At 34.4% G+C, this 21325-nt stretch overlaps 1 pseudogene; it reads left to right on the top strand.

The window, feature by feature from the left end:
• Window positions 1-21325, top strand: part of LOC136037737 (NPC intracellular cholesterol transporter 1-like) — a 131246-nt pseudogene that overhangs the window by 30229 nt on the left and 79692 nt on the right.

The following is a 21325-nucleotide window of genomic DNA, read 5'->3' as shown; positions in this document are numbered from 1 at the left end:
CTATTGTTATAAAAATCCCGTTTTTTAGAGTTTCGGTTACTATTGAGCCGAGTCGTTCCTTACTACAGTTCATTACCATGAACTGTTTGAAAAACTTTCTACTTTAATTTTTTCAAAATGATTGTTTTTTTTGTGGAAGCATGTATGCAACGCGAGTCGCTTATATTGATCACTTTTTGTAGAGGGTTGATTTTGTCAAAATCCAAAAATAGGTGAATTCAACATAAAATATGCTCAAAATTAGAAGTAATTTGAATATTTTTCAATGGTCCAGGTTCCTGCATTTATCTATTACTGATTCCTATTAATCGTCCCATTGCAACATAAATATTTTGGTTTAAGATCTAGTAAAACCTAGAACTTTTTTTCTTGATGGTTATAGTTACTTTGTTATGAAGTTTCAAATTTGGGAACTACTAACGAAAGTAGAATGAATTTATATCAGGGTGAGGGAAGAGGATAAACAGGGGGTACCAATTTAAGAAAATGTAGGGGAAAAATATTTTTCATTTAATTTAAAGAAGGTAAAAACAATGTATTTTTCTAAATATGACTGCGGGGGAGGGCAATTTCGCTTTTTATCAATTTATACATACTCATTCCCTCAAAAGGTTATCTTCAAAATCTAAGGGAGGATTCCTAATCTTTTCGATTTTTTAAATGAAAGCTCATCTAAAGCGTGGCCTCCCTCGAGTAGATTTCCCGTGGGATTGGAATTGTTGATGATCCTTGCTGGGTTTCATGTTAGATGGCTGTACTATCGCAAAAAATGGGTGGTACTTACGTATTATAGATACCATACTGTTGTTCTTGATCTGTCGTAAAACTGGTTTCTTTGTGTGCACTTGGAGATAATCAACTTAGCCTGAGTGAGATAAAGTACTATGAAGATGTATTTTAATTAAATATTTAATATATAGACTTGGTAAGGTTAGGTGTTTAATATAATGCGTTCTGGACTGCCTGCTTTCCATAATTCTCTGTTGTAGTTTTGATAATTTTATTTACTAAAGTATTATATTTTCGTCAGGTTTTGGTATATTTTATTGGGATTAACCTAACTTAATTTCTTAGATGTGGTTGCTATAATACGTAAGTACCAATTGGGCTTCTACTTTAGAAACTCATTAATTTTTGACAATTATATCGTATTCCCACTAATGTTGCTATTTTTGCTCGGTTTTAGCGCAACATCGCTCTTAGCTTAACCTCAGCGGCCAGTGCTAATTTAAAGTACGCTTTGGATGTCTTTCGAGAGCTTTTCCCCTACTAGTTTGTTTTCTGTATTTTAGTCCCGTTATTCTGCATCTCCTCTATATTAATCTCTTCTTTTTTCTCTTCTTCTCACTGTCTGTGCCTCTTTCTTTCAGTAACTATTCTCATCATGCTTTATTTCTTGCTTTAGTTTCTTAATTTGATGGGACGAATGTTTTCTGCAAATTCTGCCTTCAACTGAATGTTTTGGTAATGGTGTCTTAGAATGGTATAAAACATGTCATTACTCCAACGGATAATAAAAGCCAAAATGTGGCTAAATCAGGCCAAAGTTAACATGAAATATTTTGTTCAGCTTGAAATGTTTCAACCCGACTGACTGACCGTATTTCAAACTGTAGGCTGTATGAAAAGTGTGGTGCAATCCCGCTATCTAGGGCTATAGTGAAAAAAAAAAGGTTGAGAGGCATAGGACACGTTCTGCGAATGAAAGATGACATATTGCGAAGGATTGTCCTTTCTGGCCGACCGTCTTGGGCTAAATGGAAGGAAGGTTTTCCTCGACTGGGATAGGAGGAAGTCGCAAGGAAAGATTTAAGGCAATTGGGAAATTCCTTGGAGGGTGTAAAGAGGGAGGCTTTGGATAGGTTGGGATGGAGGATGAGCGTGTATTACTATGTTGGCCTCAGGTTAGGTTAGGTGAGGCCAACCTCAGGTGTTGTGGTGATTTGTTAGTAATAGTGGTAGTTGCTAGTAAGAAATAAAATAAAAAAGTAAATTATTAATCCACGTAACCTATGAGTATGACACATGTCATTCAAGCAGCTGCTTCTTGTGGAGGTACCTTGGAGCTGTCTAAGCGTAAAACCTAACCTAACTAATTAGGTTAGTTAGGGCTCCACTAATTAGATGATGTAGTCAGCGACGATTCATACTATTCATATTCATATCATAATGATCTTATACTTACCATGATTGCCAAGAATTTACATGTATCGGGTATTTCTAGACTCTCATCAACGATCTTCAATTTGTTTTCGTTTGGCTATAGATCAAATTATGGAACTTGATTTTGAATTTACTATATTAGTATCATGGAGCTGTCATTAGAAAGCACAGACTCAAATTCACAGCATAAATATTAAATAGTCGCGAAAAATCATATACTCTACATCAAAGTTCTTTGGGACACATCTGTCACACACATCTCTTTATGACTCTGCCTATTTCAATGTTTATGCTGTGGTAGCAACAGAAGCTATTGCTGTGATGCAAAGAGAAGCTTCCCCTTTCGCGCAATTTGATGTGTCTTATTTCTTAATCAAATTGTCACTACTGTTTAATATCTATACTGTGCTGAAATTTAGGAATAGAATATTAGATGTTTTTTTCTGTGGGCTTGAAGTTGTAAACTTAGAATAATTTGAAGTAGTAAACTTAGAATAAGAGACACACAACATATACTCACATAAGCAAAAGATAATTCAATGGAAAACCAACCACTGTAACAGATTGAATTCTAAATTTAGCTGCTAAAATGTCGAATATTGTCTTGATATAACGTTTTGAATAACGTCCTGATATATATATATATATATATATATATATATATATATATATATATATATATATATATATATATATATATATATATATATATATATATATATATATATATATATATATGAATACTCCCTCTCAGTTCATTAGTATGCCAGTATTATACTATTCTATTATTAATACTATCAATATTATACTATACTATTCGAGTCTAAGTCGAAATACAAAGAAAATATTTAAAAATCTAAAAAGAAGTTAATGGATTTGTTTCCATTTTGGAACGATGAAAAATTCCAAAGCAAACCTAAAAAGAAAACACAAGGAGCAAAAACCCCGAAATTACTGGAACTGCTTTTCCTTTACTAATTAAGGATAACAAATTAGTGCTAACTTTCAGTTGCTCAAAGTTGGACAATTTTCTTGGGGTTTGGTTTTATTAAATACCGAACTCTTGAGCAGAACACATACACTTGAATTCATATGGGGGGATAGGAGCAACATTTTTTAAGTTACAAACCAGAATTTATGGACTTGAAATTTTCATCCCCCTTCGTAATTGCTCTACTTAGCTATTAAAGTATAATTGTATAATCTGAAATTGTTTTCTTTTTAGGCTATTGAGCTCCTTTGGACTATCAAGTGATAACCCTGTTACACCTGGTTTTGCTCCATTCGAAATACACTATCATTTTGTCAAAGATGAATCAGATAGACCAGAAAATATAATCGAATTTAATCCCGAACTAATACCCTGCAATCAAGCAATCACTGTAAGTATTCAATGCTTTTTTTGTCTTAGTTTATTATATTTTTCATGTGTATGTATTTTTAGTAGCGCGTCGAAGTGTAGGGGGGGGGGGCATGGCACATGCGCCGTCCCTCTCAGAGAGGAATCTAATCCCAATTTTGTTTTACCTATGGGACCCTGACGAATTAGTACGTTAAATCTCCGGTGTGCTGCTGGTTATTATTCTTATGTTTTTTTTCGAAACGAATTCATTTCTTTCGAGTATCAAAGACAGTTTTACTAAGAAAACGTCTGTATGAAGTTGCTAATCCTGCTGTTGTGGTGCTAAAAAGAAGCGAGAGGCACCGGAACTAGTTTACCCCTTAAACTATTTTCTCTAATTATGTTTTTTTTTCTTTTTTTTTCTATTAATTACTTCCTCTGTATTCATATATATATATATATATATATATATATATATATATATATATATATATATATATATATATATATATATATATATATATATATATATATATATATATATATATATATATAAATAATAAATAAATATTGCTTATAAAACACTTCCTTCACCTAGATGGTTTCTCGTATGTTCTGTATACTTAGACTTAGTTCCTCCCACGCCGGCTGGTGCATAAGGCGACAACGGTGCCTCTCCACGACGACCTCTGAAGAGTTTTCGGCCACAGGGTGAAGCAGAGATGTACCCACCAGTGTAGCTCCCCTCTCTAGGAATCAGATAAGTGACGCTTTTTGCCGTCCACGACTTCTAATGTCGAGGGGAACCCAAGACCATAAAGCCAAGCCAAGGGGAGCCTCCCTTGGCCCATACGGACCCTATGTCCCCAATACCACCACCTACTACTTCGTATTATCTCAACTATAATGGGTTTTTTTTTCACATATGAAGGTGTTCCTAATCCTATCAGACATGCCGATACCCAGAATGCACCGGAGGCAACTGTTTTCGAAACCTTGTATTTGTTTTCAAGCTGTTTTGTCAATGCCCATCCATTGATTAGTACAGAGAGGACATTGCTATTTAGTCTGAGTTTGAGCTTTAGCGATTATGCAGAGTTTTTCCAGACCTTACCTAGTTTGGTAAAAGTATTACCTGCAGACGTAATGAATGTAATGATCTCGCGCTCAAGACTTCCACCATAATTATGAGGCTTCCAAATTGCTTAAATTCTGTGACATTTCCTTGCTTATCAGAACTGACATTCAGTGGCTGGCCTGGCATTGAATTAACATTGTTGCGCATTCCTTTTTTTGTACTGATTGCCAGTCCAACTCTTCTGGCTTTTTGTGAGCTCTGTGATGTTCTGCTCTATGTTCCCTTAGAGCAGAGAGGAGCGCAATGTCATCAGCAAAATCGCTATCGAAGATAGTGCAGCTCTCATACAGTGTATTCTTCCAACAAAGTGACTATATCTGGAGTATGTAGTCAATGAGGATCGTGAAGAACATAGGAGAGATGATACAGCCTTATCGTATCTGCTGTGATGTTCTGCTGTAAGGTCTCCCTTAGGTGAGAAAGGAGCGCAATGTTATCAGCAAAATCACTATCGAAGATAGTGCGGCTCTCATTCACTGTATTTTTCCAACAAAGTGACTATATCCAGAGTACATAGTCAATGAGGATCGTGGAGAGCACAGGAGAGAGATGATACAGCCTTATCGTATCTGCTGTGATGTTCTGCTGTAAGGTCTCCCTTAGGTGAGAAAGGAGCGCAGTGTTATCAGCAAAATCACTATCGAAGATAGTGTGGCTCTCATTCACTGTATTTTTCCAACAAAGTGACTATATCCAGAGTACATAGTCAATGAGGATCGTGGAGAGCACAGGAGAGATGATACAGCCTTGTCATATACTGTAGTGGATCCAGATCCTATCAGTCAGGTCTCCACCGTCGGTCTTCAGCTCGTCATTATGTAAAGCAACAATTGTAATAAGAATCACGTCTGGAAGCCCATAGTGCTGTAGTATTCTCCATAAACGATTTGCTGCGCACAGAATCGAAAGCCTAAAACCACATCCGAAAGTGTGCGTTTTCTATTCAAAAATCACAGTTTTTTTTACGGGAATAGGTGATTAGCCCAACCCTCCTCTCTTATTTTCTGAGCTGAGACTGACTGCTCCCCAAGGCCCTGGTATATATATATATATATATATATATATATATATATATATATATATATATATATATATATATATATATATATAAAATAAGACATCCGCTACGATTGTCTCGGGAAGTAAACTACCAAAACTTTTATTTGGCTTCTCAAAATATTATATTTGATAACTTTCTTAGCATGTTTATTAGTAAGCAAAATCGCTGAATCCGGGATGGTGAGCATCCTCGGGGTATTCCTGTTTTACTGCTACTCCCACATGAAGTCATTGCTTTGTTTGGTGAACATCCTCGGGGTATTCCTGTTGTACTGCTACTCCCACATGAAGTCATTGTTTTGTTTTTGCTTTGTTGGCTTTTATTAAAAACGGTGGCAGAAATGAAGCAACTATGAATGGTGATTGATATGAATTAGAGTTAAGTAACCTGAGCTGTGGTCATTGAACGATCCTGTGCTTTCAGAATGGGCGCTGGATAGAATATTAATTACCCTTTTCTCCATAAAAGTAATTAAAAACTGTGTCAAATCCAGTCCGGGGGGGTCCTTTAGGAGCTGAATATTCATATAAATGTGAGTAAAAGCGACGGTGCTATATTCCATCAATTCGCGAAGAAACTCGCGATCAAAATTTTCTCTGAGTTTGGTTTTACAATTTGGAGTTTTTAGTTTCACGAAATCGAGGTTTCGGTTAGCCTCCTTGTATTTATAGCGTTTGTGTTTTTTGTTCTTCTCTCAATATTTCTTATACATTAGTGTAAGCTAAGAAATTATAACATTGCTTTTTTGAATACTGAACTCAATTAATATTGAATTTAATTGAAAAGATTTGGATGGAGGAGGAGCGTGTGTGGCTGTTTTAGGTCGTGTGATCTGTCTTTCAAGTAGAATTTCCTATTCCTGAAGAATTGTGCGTGCACATTTGTGCGTAGAATTGTGTGTATCGGCGGGTCCTTAATTTTGTGCACTGTTGCAATTTCTTAGCTTACACTAAAATATAAAAAAAAGTAAGAGAAGGACGAAAAAACACAAACGCTATAAATACAAGGAGGCTAACCGAAACCTCTATTTTGTGAGACAAAAAACTTAAATTAGCTCTGCATAAGAGAACATGCTGTGAAAAAAAATAAATGATGTTATTCTTTGATCAATACAAACGGGTTTAGAAGGCGGTCCTTTACTTGACTCAGAAAATTTAAATAGCAGGATTTTCAGTTGTAACCTGAGTTTAAAAGCCGAAATCACAAAAAAGGTAAAAAATGGACATAATGGCTGTTTTATTTCTTCAGAAATTCTCACCTGCTCTTGACTCTACCTGCCCTTTTCCGAAAAGGCGTGTTTTTCTCTCACAAAAAAGTGAGAGAAGAACGAAAGAACAAACGCTATAAATGCAAACTAAATGAAAACTCGCATATAATCAAGATCTAAGATGGTATTTCAGTTTGGCCTACCATCTAGGGCTAAACGGAAAGCAGGTCGTCCTCGTTTGAGGTGGGAGGATGTCATAAAGAAAGATTTAAAGGAAATGAGAGCTTTCTGCGAGAGTGTAATGAGGGAGGCTTTGAATAGATTGGGATGAAGGAAGTGCGTGCTGTGTTGGCCTCGGGCAACTTGGTGCGGCGGCGAGTTGTTAGTAGTAGTAGTAGTAGTAGTAGTAGTAGTAGTAGTAGTAGTAGTAGTAGTAATAGTTCTAACAGGCCCTGCATTGCATCTAATATTTATTGTTAAAAGCCACAGGACCATGGCAACAAGCAAAATAACAACAACTATTTAGAAAGAATTGAACATCTTAACATTGTAAACAAAAGACAATGAAACACTTAGCCTACAAAAATTATCAAGGTCATCCATACCTATTTTGAGTAATCCTCCTAGCGGCTTAATAGTATCATGTGTTTTCTCCCAGTCACAGTTAACAGCCAGTTGTCCACCAGATTTCGCAGACCTAAAGATGTGATCTCTTTAAAGTACCAAGGACAGTGAAAACAAGATCTGATTGGAAATAAGATTTATTCCCAACAATTTACACAAGCCCAGGTGGGCCACTTCGAAAAAAAAAAAAAAAAAAAACAACAATATAATAAGGTTGATAGGAAAAACAAGTCAGCGTAACGGACAAGTTTAAAACAATGTTGCCACATGGTTAATGGAGATTTACACAGTCATGTATGTCTTACAAAAAAAAAAATAAAAAAAATAAGCTAAGAACATATGAAATCAAACAGCTTCCATTTGAAAACATAGTTATTCTTGGGAACCATAAGATTGCTATCCGTTGAATTTTACGGGGGGGAGGGGGAGGCAATGTTTTCAAGTTTGACTAATCAGTTTTGCCTTTATGTTTTTACTCCTCAACCTGTCAACGCTGAAAAAAATATAGTACTGCCCTAGAAACCGAATAATTTAAAAAAAAGAAAATCTTATAAAATCTAGGTCTTTAAGAATGAATAGACCTAAGATGGGTCTAGGGGCAAAATTTTTTTATTTTAATGTCCTTGGTGATTTAAATCCTCCAGTGTTCCGTTTCTTGTCAGTATTCTGTTCCTATATTTATTTCTTTTTTCTTTTTTTTGTCTTTGATTGGAAGCATAGTTTTTTACGTTTTTGATTAGGAAGTTTTTTTTGTATTATTATTTTTGATGTTGTTTTTGTTATTTTAATTTCCGTCTTAGCTTTTAATTTTTACGTGTTTTGCTAAATTTTTGTTCAATTATTTCTAATCAGTTTGATACAAATTGAACTGTATGAAGTTTATGAATTTCGGAATCTCATAAAATATTATGTTGTTTATCTAAAGTTTACACAGGTGAATATCGTTTGTTTTTTATTTAGGCAGAAGCTTCTGCTTGTTCATGCGTTGACTGCGAAGCGTCTTGTCCAGTGCCTCCTCCTTTGCCACCAATCCCTTTACCATGGAAAGTTGGGCGTCTTGATGGATATGCTTTCATCTTAATCATCATTTCCGCGTCTTTTTGCACAACCTTCTTGGTCATTAGCTATTATTTCCTCATCACAAGACAGAGAGGTATGTGACTTTATATTTTACACATCCTCTTCCCCAAATCTGATCATTGTATAAGGACGTAAAATAGCGGTACCTGATTAGGGGTAAAAAAATTAATTACAATAAGTTACTGAAAAACAGTAACAGTAAACAGTAAACAGCTCCACAAAACAGTAAACAGTAAACAAAAACAGTAAACAGCTCCACAAAAGGACTTTTTGGAAGAAAAATAGAAAAATAGAAAAAAAGAAAAATAGTGCTACATTAAACCAAAGACGAGCAGAAATAAAGTCAAACAAAAATTCAAGTTTAAAACGAGCATAAATCATTAACAATAAGCAAATGGATAGTAGTGAATAGTAATTCCAATATATAATAAGTTGAAACCTAAAACGAACAGGAATCACCACAAACAGAAGTGGGGCTAACGCCCTCTATGCCTTTTAAAACCAGAACGTCATTTACGCTTTACTGAAAACAATTTTTATTTTGAGCTATGTGTTTTTATTTGTCATATTATCAACAAAAAAAAGAAGGGAAATCACCCCCCAAAAAAAAGGGAAATAAACAAGATTACTGAAAAGAATGTAGATTGACAGTTAAATAAATATTTTATAACTAACGTTATAAACTATTAAGGTTATAAAATCGCTTAACATGCATAAAAGCCAAGGGGATTCCACATCCGGAGAGTCAAGGGGTATGGACTATATAACAATTTTTTTTCAAATTATTGAGGGGTGACTGCCATTTTCCCCCCAAGAATTTAGATTGACAGTTTAATATGTATTGATGTTCATTCTTGAAAGTCTAAACAATTCTGGGTTTATTAACGTTATAACAGAAAAAATCGCTTAAAATGCATAAAAGCCAGAATGAAGAGAGGGTACTACTCTATGGTATGATAATAGCCACGGGTTTTCAGTAATTTTGTCTTGGCACGGGTTTATTTCGTGACGCCTGTAATTATTGTGCGGATGTAAAGTACCTTGATACGCTTCTTTTTTGAAATCAGGTTTGAAAGAAGAGGAAATATAATCCAATTGTTTAAAAACCTTGGAAAAACTGGACTTATAGGCTGTAAACCGAAACAACAGATTCCTCCTTAAAAAGAAACGATTACTAAGTCCAGGGACTTCGCTTTAGGGTCTTGGCTTTAAAAAAACCAAGGTCTTGGTTTTTGGTCTTGGTTTGGAGGGTCTTGGTCTTGGTTTGTGAAAATTTACAATATTTAAAATAGCAAGCGCGAATGAAAGAAAAATCGTGGATTTTAAAATCGCGAAAAAGAAGGGGTATGGAGAACATGGGGGAGGGGTAACTGCATTAAATAGAGAACCTTAAATATCACGGTTATATATACCACGCAGCTATGTTGTTGAACCAAATAAATTTCTTACTTTTTCTTCAGAATTTAAGTTTAGCCTTGACTTCGAATCTCGAGCTGAAGCACTATAATGTAGCCCCAGATCGACGACGGTATCGAAAGCAGAAATGAAATACTGATGTTGGAAATTAGTTCAGCCAAGTTTTAACCATCAATGGGAAATATTGACATTTTCAATACTAATAGAAAGGCCTCTGTCTTTGAACATACTAGAAAGGGAATTAAAAGATTTAATTAGGCTAGCTTTAGAACGATCCAGTACGATCATATCATCACCGTATTTCATGAAAAACAAATCCCGCCCACAAGAGGTAAGGGTTGTAGATAGTGAACGCAGACACTGCCAAGCATTTTTTTTTAAATAAATCGAATAGTCGAAAAAATCTGGTAAATTAAATGGGAAAAATTTCAAATGTTATGTGAATTCAAGGGGGCTCAGTCCTCCCCTTCTTATAGGTTTGTGTTTGTCTAAGTCATATCATAGCCGTCTAAGCCAAGTGGATTGGTGCGCTAGATTTAAGATTTTTCGTTCGAGAAGGCGAGAGTTTGAATCCTAGTTTAACCAGTTATTTGGTTTGGGACGGGGGTCAGTTTGTGTGACTGAGTAAGCTCAGCCAGAGTCGACCCAGCTCGACAACCGTCGCTTTGGACCTTAAGGGTCTAGTGCCGCATCCTTTACCTTTACCTTTTTTAAAATAGGTACCCGGAGAAATCTGGGGAAGTTAAACAGAAAGGGTGTGCGAAAGTACAGGATGGTTGACCCCCAACCCCCCATAAGACTTCCTGGCTGAAGGGCCAAGAAACGGAGATCAGCACCGCCGATAGGGACTGCAAAATCCAATGTTGTATTCTTTACCTTTTACCTGCGTATTGATTTGTCTAGCCTTTATTCCACCCAATAGGTTAAAATTCTGTTTGCTTGTAGAAATATTTGGAAAATAGAACTTTTCATACTCAAATAGCTTTTGCCGCATTTTGAAGGTTTAAGGAAATTCTTTTGCATTTTAAGAGGCATCTGAGGATGCCCCCCCCCCTTCACATAAGTATGAAAAAGATTAGTGCTTATAAGAACAATGGATATACTGTCGAATTTTCAAACCGCCTTAAGTAGCTTTAACTTCATCCTCACACGTGTCCACCCAGACATAATCATTTTAAACCGTTAGAAATACAGACAGTGGGAAGAAGAGAAAACAAATCGTGATTGGTTGAAAATGATATCACGCACTGACCAGGTAACATCCGCATGCAGTTATTTGTAGGGGGCAGCAATGAAAATGTTTCTTTGGGAGGGGGGATGATAAAAAAAATAAGTTTGATTTGATAATTTTAATAAAAAGTGCTACAAATTTAAGATGACTCAGGATAGCGGGAGGAAGGGGGCAAGCTACGAGTCCCTCCTTCGCCGTTTGTTCTTTGCTTAGATATTTAGGTCCAGCTAATTATGTGTGTGAATTGAGCTTAAAACTTTTTTTTCTCAGTTGATATACTCTTTTTGCTTTGAATTGTCGATAACCAGTTGTAGGTACGCGGACACAAAGCATTGTTTTTGTTATTTATTAACAAAGCATTTGAGTAATTTTTAGTGGGAAAGAGATAATTTTCACCCAACAACTTCTCAGTAATTATATTATTATAGATTAGTTTGATTTAAAAGATTGGTTTAGAGACATATTTTTATTACTTCTTTTTTATTTTATTATTAATTAATTTATTTAATTTTTGTATAATAAAGATAAAAATTTTTTTAATTTTTTTCGTATTTTTTTTTATATATTTTATTATTTCTTTTGTATTTTTGCTCGTTTTCTAGTAAACCTCTTTTCTTTCTAACCCTTTTGTTTTACGGAAAAATTTTCTTTTTTCCACTGGTAAATTGCAATGTTGTGAAATTATATAGAGAATTTAGAAATAAGTTATTCGTAGGTTTAATCAGGTAAGCGAAAAATTCTGTTGATTGTACCTAATAATGCCTTTTTTAGATTGGCTAGGTGACCGTTTCACGTTACACCATAGGATTTTTCACGCTGGCATGACTTAAGGTTTTACATAATATTTATCAATTTCGGCAATTAATAAATACTTAATATAAATTAATGAACTTTTTATAGAAAGCATTTCGCTGTATCTTTTTATTACAAAAGATAATCATCAGAGCTTAAATCCTCATCGCCTTTCCAGATTTTAATTTTTGATTAGTTGGCTATGTTGATTGTGATAAATTTAGGTGATGGTCTTGTTGGTTTTATGCATTTAGCATAGCCGTAGCCGAGTGTGAAATGACTTAAGTGTGAAACGTAACACCTGACTTACCGTGACTTAACCACTTAACATAGAAAATGACGGAAGTAGTATTAAAACCGATTAATATTGGTTTACATAAGTTCCGTATGAATGCAAACTGGGTTCTGATTGGATGATTATTTTTAGCTGACCAATCACAGATGATTTTATAATCCTACTTTAAGTAGTCTATGTAGATAACTTCGAAGACCACACTGCCTTTCCATGACGAAAGTAAAACAGTTCAAAATAGGGATGAAACCTTTTTATTGACAGTGAACTGTTTTATTTCTGTTCACTGTCAATAAAAAGGTTTCATCCCTATTTTGAATTGTTTTACTTTCAAGTAGCCTATGGTACGGAATGACAATGTGAAGCAGGTTTAAGACAGAGAAAACGGGTATAATTTAAGTAAGACAGTGGAACAAAACAAAACAAAAACAAAATTTCAAACAATAAAGTCCGAATATTCCATCTCCATGTCCAGGAGTTTTTATCAACGGGGAGAAAAAAAATTTAAGTCAAATCATCTAAACAAAAAGACAAAACGATACACAAGGAAAAAGTAGCATTAAATCATAGTTTAAAATGGAGTATTTAAAGATTGTTGAATAAAAATTAAGCCTTCAATGTTTAGGTTTCGTTACGGAAGTCAACATAAGAGCAATAAAGTGGAATTTTAACCAATCAAGGATGAGCAATCACAAAATAAAAAATAAATCAGTAAACTCCTTCTAGAAAGTGTTTTACCCGTCTTTTCATCACACGAGATCCGAGGGTGAATCTTCATTTCCATTCCACATTTTTAATTTTAAATGGTTTGATTATGATGATTTTAGACAATTGTTATGATGGTTTTATGGATTTTTACTGTAGCGTAATATGAAAGGAATTATTCAAATGCGGAAGATCATGCTTAACGTAATCTAATCACGTAAGCATAGAAAATTGTGTACGTAGTATGAAAGATGGTTAACACTGGGTTTACTTAAGATGTGTAAGATTGCAAACTTGATTCTGATCGGAGGATCATTTATGACTGACCAACCATAAACCATTTTACAATTCTATGTTAAGTAGCTTAAGCTATAGAATGACAGTGTGAACCAGCTTTAAATATGGAACATTTAAGGAACATTGCGTAAATTTTTAAAACTTCCAAGGCTCTTTTAAATTAAGCTTGTTTTTGTTATTCACGCACAATTTAAAACCGGAAGCATGTCAAGGTATTTTCTATGTGTGGATCATAAGCACGATAAAAAAAAAAATCAGTTACTTGAACGGTACAAGTTAAAATTTGATATTCTGCTCTTAATTTGAATGAAACATAAATTTGTTTTGAGCTTTTTTTTTTCTTAAGGGCTAAACTAGTTGGAGACGTTTTTGAGTATTATTGCGAAGTTCAGACGTATTGTATTTTTATGAGAATTTCCTTAAAGTACGAAAATAATTTAACTTTGAATTAAAAAAAAAAAAATTATACGTTGTTTAAAAGCTTTGAAAGTTTTATCAGAATCTTCCGTTCTAAAAAAAACCTATGGAAATTCTCGAAAAAATGTCAAGTTGGAAATCCTTTTGTCTTTTAACAAAACCTTATATGAACTCCGTGTGATTGGACATTGCCTTAAAAAAGAAAAATGGGTGTATCTATTATATTGAAAGCTATATTTTCCTCCAGGTTCCATTGTAATAGAGTTCTTTCCATGTTGACTGATTGCAAAGAAATTAAGACGTGGGGCTTCATGACGCCGTTTTAATTAATAAGAAACAGAATGTAAATTACGGAACGCAAAATAATTGGCTGTAATAACAAATACAATTTTGATACTAACTGCTCACTGCAGCACCAAGCCAGCTGAGGCCAACTCATCTGCGCACATTCTTTCTCCACTCCATGAACTTCCAATTTCCTTTAATTCCTTCATTATGATCTCCTCCCATCCATTAGGGGGGCACTCCATGCTATACGTTTGGTCCTAGGTGGTTTGTGAATCTATCATCTATCGTCACTAAAACGTGGCCTAGCATTCTCAACCTTTCTATCATCACGCCCTAGAAAGCGATATCGAACCACATTTACTGTACGGCTTTTTGTTGGATTGAGGGTTAGTCAAACTGATACAGAGGTTACCTCCAGAAAACCCCACTGGAAAACATTAAACAAATTTTCCCAGCTTTTTAAAGCATCCACGTTTTAGAACAATCTTTGACCACGGTCATTACCTTGGCTTCCAGTCTTCTAATCCAGTTCATAGATTGATAATGTGAATTGATTACCACAAATTTAAAAGCCGGGTATCCCTAAATGGAGCTGAAAGACCTCACTGGAGGATAAGCCTCGAGCTACTTTGTGCTCTTATTGGTTATAGGCCATTACTTGTGGGCTATTACTCTGGCAGCTTAGCTAAGCAGTCTCTTTTTACCCTATGAGTTTGTCTTTGAAATTAAGAAGAAGGATCAATTTTTTTATCATGAAGAACTGCCATTGAGCAGACATTATTAAGGAAATACATTTTGCATTGCAAATCATTGCTTACAAATCACTCTTATTAGCCAATTATTTTGCCACCATCGATCTTAAATTGCAAACCGGTGAAATCTAATTTCTTATTACTTGGCTACGCGGAAACAGCTTGAAAACTAATTTTTGTTAATTGTATCAGCGATGCGGAAATCAGTTCTGCCCTTAGATTTTAGATAGTGGCGGTTTTGCCCATTTGTGCCCGGGGAGAAATCTTGATTAGTGCCCCCTCCTGTCCCCAAAAAAATTCTGGTCAAATTCTAAAAAAAATTCAAGTCTTAATAAAATATTCATTTCTTAACAAAATCTTTTTTATTTAAGTCTGACCTTTTTTTTACTTTATATGGGTAGAGATGTAAGAAAAATCAAAGTTTCGGATTCAATTGGCCTATACTTACTGCCAACTGCACCCTCTTTTTTATTCACAATTTCAAAAATTACCTAATGGCTATAAAGTTTCTCTCTCTCCTCCTCCTCCTCTCTCTCTCTTTCTCTGTCTCACTCTCTCTCTCTCTCTCATCTTCTCTCTGTCTCTCTTGTTGCCCCTGTCCCATTTGCTTTTCTCAACTTCAATATATATCGACCCAGCTCTAATATATATCTTATAATATCTATAATAATATCTAATAATAATATCATAATAATAATATCTAATATATATCTAATAATAATAATATATATCTATAGTCAGAATCGACCCAGCTCTAAATGGGTACCTGGAGAAATCTGGGGAAGGTAAACAGGAAGGGTGTGCGAAAGCACAGGATGGCTGGCCCCCAACCCCCCATTGCACTTCCTGGCTGAAGGGCCAAGAAACGGAGATCAGCACCGCCGGTGCGGACTGTAAAGTCTAATGCCGTATCCTTTACCTTACCTTTATATATTGAAAGGGGATGAAATCCTATAGAATGAACAGGAGACTAAAGACTAAGATTCTGCTAGCTTCTATCGTCATTTCTGTAACGCTCTTTCTTTCTCTCTCCCTCTCTGTTTTTCTTTTGTTCTTTCCCTTCCTTTTGCTTTTCTCAACTTCTTACATATATATATATATATATATATATATATATATATATATATATATATATATATATATATATATATATATATATATATATATATATATATTGGTATTTGGGACATATCTTAGTCTGATTAATATATTTTATTTATTTTTTCTCTCTTTTTTCTTGCTATTCTCAAGTGCTTATTTCTTGGCTTTGGCTATTTAACATTATCACTTGAATGCTTAATGCAGGTGTTCCAATCTTTCACGGAAATGGTGTTGGTTTTATATCTATACGCCGTCTGGCTGGTGTCGGTAACCGTGTTGCACCGGAAGATGACGATGCCACCCAAATTCTGTCTGAATCCGACAGCTTGAATCAGTGTAGGTTCATAATAATAAATAGATGTCATTGGGTTGTTGTATGCATGTGTTTGTTTATTTTGCTTTTATTTGGCCTTTCAAATTTTCTTTAGGCTTTCAGATCCTAATTTCCAACCTAAATTTTGCAACTTTATTTTTGTAATATTTTGATTGGAGAGTTTTAGATCAAAATAAAAAATATGTTGAAACTACGCACAATTTCGACATATGTTGAAACTGCGCAAAAAGTTTTCGTGATGTTGAAATTCTGTGAGGTACTTTCTGAACTAAAGACATTCATCCTTTGTTTAAGTAAACGTTTATTAGTTTATACATTGAGTTTTCAAATCTGGGAAAGTTTAACGCCCATTAGTGCTCTGGGAAATCCCCATCTGGCAGGTTTCAACCATATGTAGTATCTTTGTGCTACATCATTTTTTTTTTTCATAGATTGTGTTAAAGTTTTTTTTTATTATATTTTACTTTCTGTTGTGTTGCCGGTGCAAAATAAAAATCAAACGTGAATTATTGAATGTATGCTGTTGAAATAAATAGGAATAAGTTGAAAAAAAAGAGGATTTTAAGATCATTTTGCGAGCATCCGCGTCGGCTAACCGTCGCAAAGACAAATGACCCATTTTTTAATGTTTCCCAGGGGACTAACTATCATCGTTAGCTGTCGAAATTGGTTTGATTGTGAAGACTGAAAAGATAGTGAAATTTTATGTCCCTTATTCCGACAAGCTAGTCAATCAATGCAGGCGACACGACAAAGAACTCCCCAACTGGCAAAATTGCCTTTCCTGAATTTTTAAAAAGAAAATTCTGCTCCCTTAAATCGAAAAAACTAAAATTAACACTTTCTTAAAAATTTCAGGGAGTACCCTTTCCTGAATTTTTAAAAAGAAAATTCTGCTCCCTTTAATCGAAAAAAATTAAAATCGACACTTTTTGATGATAAGTCTCGTTAAAATTATATATTTCTATCTCGGGCGCAAAACCCGAGAATTTTAATGGTTTATTTCTGGGAAAATATGTGTTGGCTTTTAGTTGTGTGTCGTTTTTACGGATCTCTTATCCAAACACTGCAAGTTATAGCAACCTAAAAAAGTCTAAACGGACGAGATAGCGTGATCCTTTAACGTACTGCGTCCTCTTAATAATGTCTTTCCTTGAAAAAAAAAATCTTCGGAAGGAATGTATTACGTAAGGAAGTAACGGGTAACAGTTAAGGGTAGCAGGTAACGCATGAAGGGTAACAGTACAAAAAATGACTACCTTAGATAATTTTCCTTCATAAGAGCGACTAAAGCTGGAAATACAACTTCCAAAAGCCAATTGTCAAACTAATTATAATTAATTATTTGTTATTGCCATCAACATAAAATACCTGACAAAAGCAAATTCAATCCCTTATAATAAGCCAAAAAAATACATTTTAGTTCGTTTACGCAATTATAATAAAAAAAATTGACCAAGCATTTAGTTTTTATTATCTGATGCTTTGAAACGCAAATAATAACAAATGAGTAATAATGGTTAATGATAATTGTCTTCCTGAACGCACTGAAAAGCATAGCTACACCGCTGGCGATAAGGGATGCGTGAATTTCACTTCGGGAAGTCTTTCTATTTCACAAGATAAGATTGTCTGCATTTAAATAAACCCATAGTATTCCGTTTGTAATAGTTTTAAATTACTAAATACGAAATATTTAATCTAAAAATTATTATTTATGTACAAGAAATAGTTTTAAGTGGTTAGTCTTTTGTTTTTTTTCCCTTTGCTTTGTTTTTTTTGGAGGCAGTGCAAAATATCATGTTTTGCGTACATTAATTTAGTCGTGTTTTTTTTTCTATGTCTCAATGGAAGATCATAGTCACTTAGCTGTTTGTCTCTTAGCTTTTTTCATTTCCATTTATCACTTTAATTTTCTTTTTTTTTCTCATATTTCACACTTTTTTTAATGCACAATCAGGAAATTATAAGCGCATGCAGGAATTATTCTCTTATCCCTCTCTCGAAATTTTGGATTGATAACAATTTGGTGTCCTCTCCTGATAGCCAGGGCGTATCCAGGGTTTTTGCCCGGGAAGTGGGAGGCACAAAAAAATTACAAAGCACGTAAAAAATTTGTTCATATGTATTTTGTTACTTTTTTACAAGTCGGACAGAAATTACGTGGTGGGGAAACCCGGTAAAACCCCTCCACCCTATATACGGCCTATCCTGATAGTATTGCATTTATTTCTTCTTTAAACATATGATTTGTTCGTGGATTGATTTGATTTGTCGGTTTTTAGTTGTAAACGAGCCCCACGCTGTTCTTCATCACACAGTTTCTTCAAGTTCAAGTGTTACTACTGATGACGATATAACTTTCAGAGAGAAGCTTGGTGCAAACTTAGAAAAGTTTTTTGAAACCGTTTTTTCTTCTTGGGGTGAAGGTAAACCAATTTTTTTTTAGCTTTTACTTTCATTCCTAAGAATTAATGAATTTTTAGTAGAAAAATATGGTAATTCCAATCTTCAGCATTAGGCCTAATTTATGTGTCGATATAATCGACACATAATAACATTTTAATACATTTTATACATTTTGTAATACATTTTAATGTTTTAATACATTTTATGCATATTTTATACTTTTGACAGTTTTGATACGTATCAAACAGTTTATTGTAACGAGCTGTAAGTAAAGAGTGATTCGGCCCAATAGTAACTGAAACTTTAAAAAACGGGATTCTGATAACAATAGATATAATATCAAAAGAATCTACTTTTTATGCAAATGCTTGTGGAATTTGCTAATTCCATATATATAAAATTTATTAAGTTTAATGTTACCCATCGAAAGCTATGAGGCTGAGAAAACTTTCTTGAATTTTGAAAAAGAGAGGAAATACCTCCAAAACGTTAAGCGATCTTAATGAAAATCTCACCAACAGATTCAGCGTATCAGAGAACTCTGTTTTAGAGGTTCAAAGCTCCTATCTACAAAACTATGGAAATTTGTATCTTTTGTGAGAAGAAAAGTCACGTATGGGTGTTTATTTCTTTTTTTTTCTCCAGGGGTAATCTTATCGAATCAATGGTTCTTGAAGATCGGGATTAGTGTTTATTTGAACTGAAATCAAAAGTTCTAGTGTCCTTTTTAAGTGGCCAAAAAGATTGGAGGGTGACTTGCCCCCTGCTATGCCTCTTTCCCCCCAAAAAAACATGTTATCCAGAATTTGCGATAGCCATTTGATCCAACATAGTTGCAATGTCCAGTAATTATGCCTTTGGGGATAGCGTGTCACCCCATAATCCTTGGGGAAAAGGTTGTAAGTTTTGCAATTTATCCGTTGTTCACATATAGTAGTTTTATTGCAAAATTTATGGATTTTTTTTTGGGGGGGGGTCCACAGAGAATGTTTTCTGTGAGGAGGAAAGTATCCTTTGGGGATGACGGGACACCCCATAATCCTTGGGGAAAGGGTTGTCAGTTTCGCAATTTGTCCATTGTTCACATATAGTAGTTTCATTGTAAAATTTATGGATTTTTTCTTCTTTTTTTTGTGGGGGGAGGGGTCCATGGAGGATGTTTTCTGTGAGGAGAAAAGTTTCCAGGGGAATTTTCAAAAGGAAACTTTATTCGGGTAGGGGGATTTCCTGGCATGGTTTTAAAGAGCTTCAAGACTTTAGCTTAAAAATTAAGGGCTGTGGAAGGGACACCCCCCCTTATATACGGAATAATTTATGTTTGTTTTAAGTCTTGATCTTGCCCCTTACTTTCAGTTTAAAAAGCTTGTTTTTAATTTAATTAATATAAGAAACGAAGCATTTTCAATGGAACGATACAGTAGTTGCAATCTTCAGTAACGATTTATGTCTCGAGGTAATCTCGCATTAATATATTTATGCTTATTTTATACGTTTAATACGTATTGATATGTTTGGAAAACAAGTTGACCTTTGTAGAAATATGATGTAGGCTTGACGAGGATGTGCCCTAAATTGATGAAATAATTTTGCAGATCTAAGACTTTTTTCCGGGATCATATGCAAATGACATTTTTTGGCTCAAAAAAAAGTTTGGCTCTCGAAGTCTTAGGATAATCCGTACCGACCCTTTTATTTTTGATGAAATTACACCGACTTCTAAAATTTCCAACTCCAAATTTTTGGCTGCTAAAGTTTTAGGATAATAAACACGCATTCTCATTTTCGATGATGTGCCTCTGACTCCTAAAATTTCAAATGCCAAAGTTCGACTCCGAAGTTTGGCTCCTAAAGTCGAAGGATAATCCGTACCGATCCTTTTATCTATGATGCTAAAAAAGACAAAGGATAAAATAAATTCTATAAATTTAAGACAACGTTTTAGTGCGACGGTCAACTCTTAAGCATGGGCCAACTTTATGACATCATAGATAATTTCTTAATTCTATGACATCATAAATCAGTTTTATGACATCATTTCTTATGACGGTCAACACTTACTGCTCCATTTTCAGGTTGGCTCTTTGTTCTTTAATTCGGTTGGAAACACTAATTGTCTTTTAAATAGTTACTTTTTTTCTTCACTTTTATTAAACGTGAATAGCAGCATCGAGATAATATTGCGAAACATAACTATCGAATAAAAATGGCTAAGCTGATGAATTATCTCAGGGGACTTCAGTCAAGAGGGGGGAGGAATTTTCTCAACAACCCTAAACAGGGGGATTGTATGAAAAATATAGGATGATATTTCTGGAATCCGGCCTTCCCTTGAGTATCTACTTAGTTTAATTAATTGTTGAAGCGTTATTTAGTCCAACTCAACATTTTGTCCCAGCAAAACGACTATACAAAATAAATACATATATATTTACTGTTATATATATATGCATTGTAATACGTATATTTGTACTATATATTTGTATAATACATGTATATGTACAAACATGATAATAAACATACATAGATAAACAATAACAAAACGTACAGAATAACACAAAAGGAAAAAAGGATAACTAAAGACAAGCAAAATACAGAAAAATGAGAAGGAAAAATATACTTTTCAACATTTAGGGAAGGGGGCATTAATTTTCTTTTTTTTTTTAATGCAAATACCAAA

Source organism: Artemia franciscana, chromosome 17 (assembly GCF_032884065.1).
Source record: "Artemia franciscana chromosome 17, ASM3288406v1, whole genome shotgun sequence".
NCBI classification, from domain to species: Eukaryota; Metazoa; Arthropoda; class Branchiopoda; order Anostraca; family Artemiidae; genus Artemia; species Artemia franciscana.
This window is presented reverse-complemented; position numbering and strand designations above follow the sequence as displayed.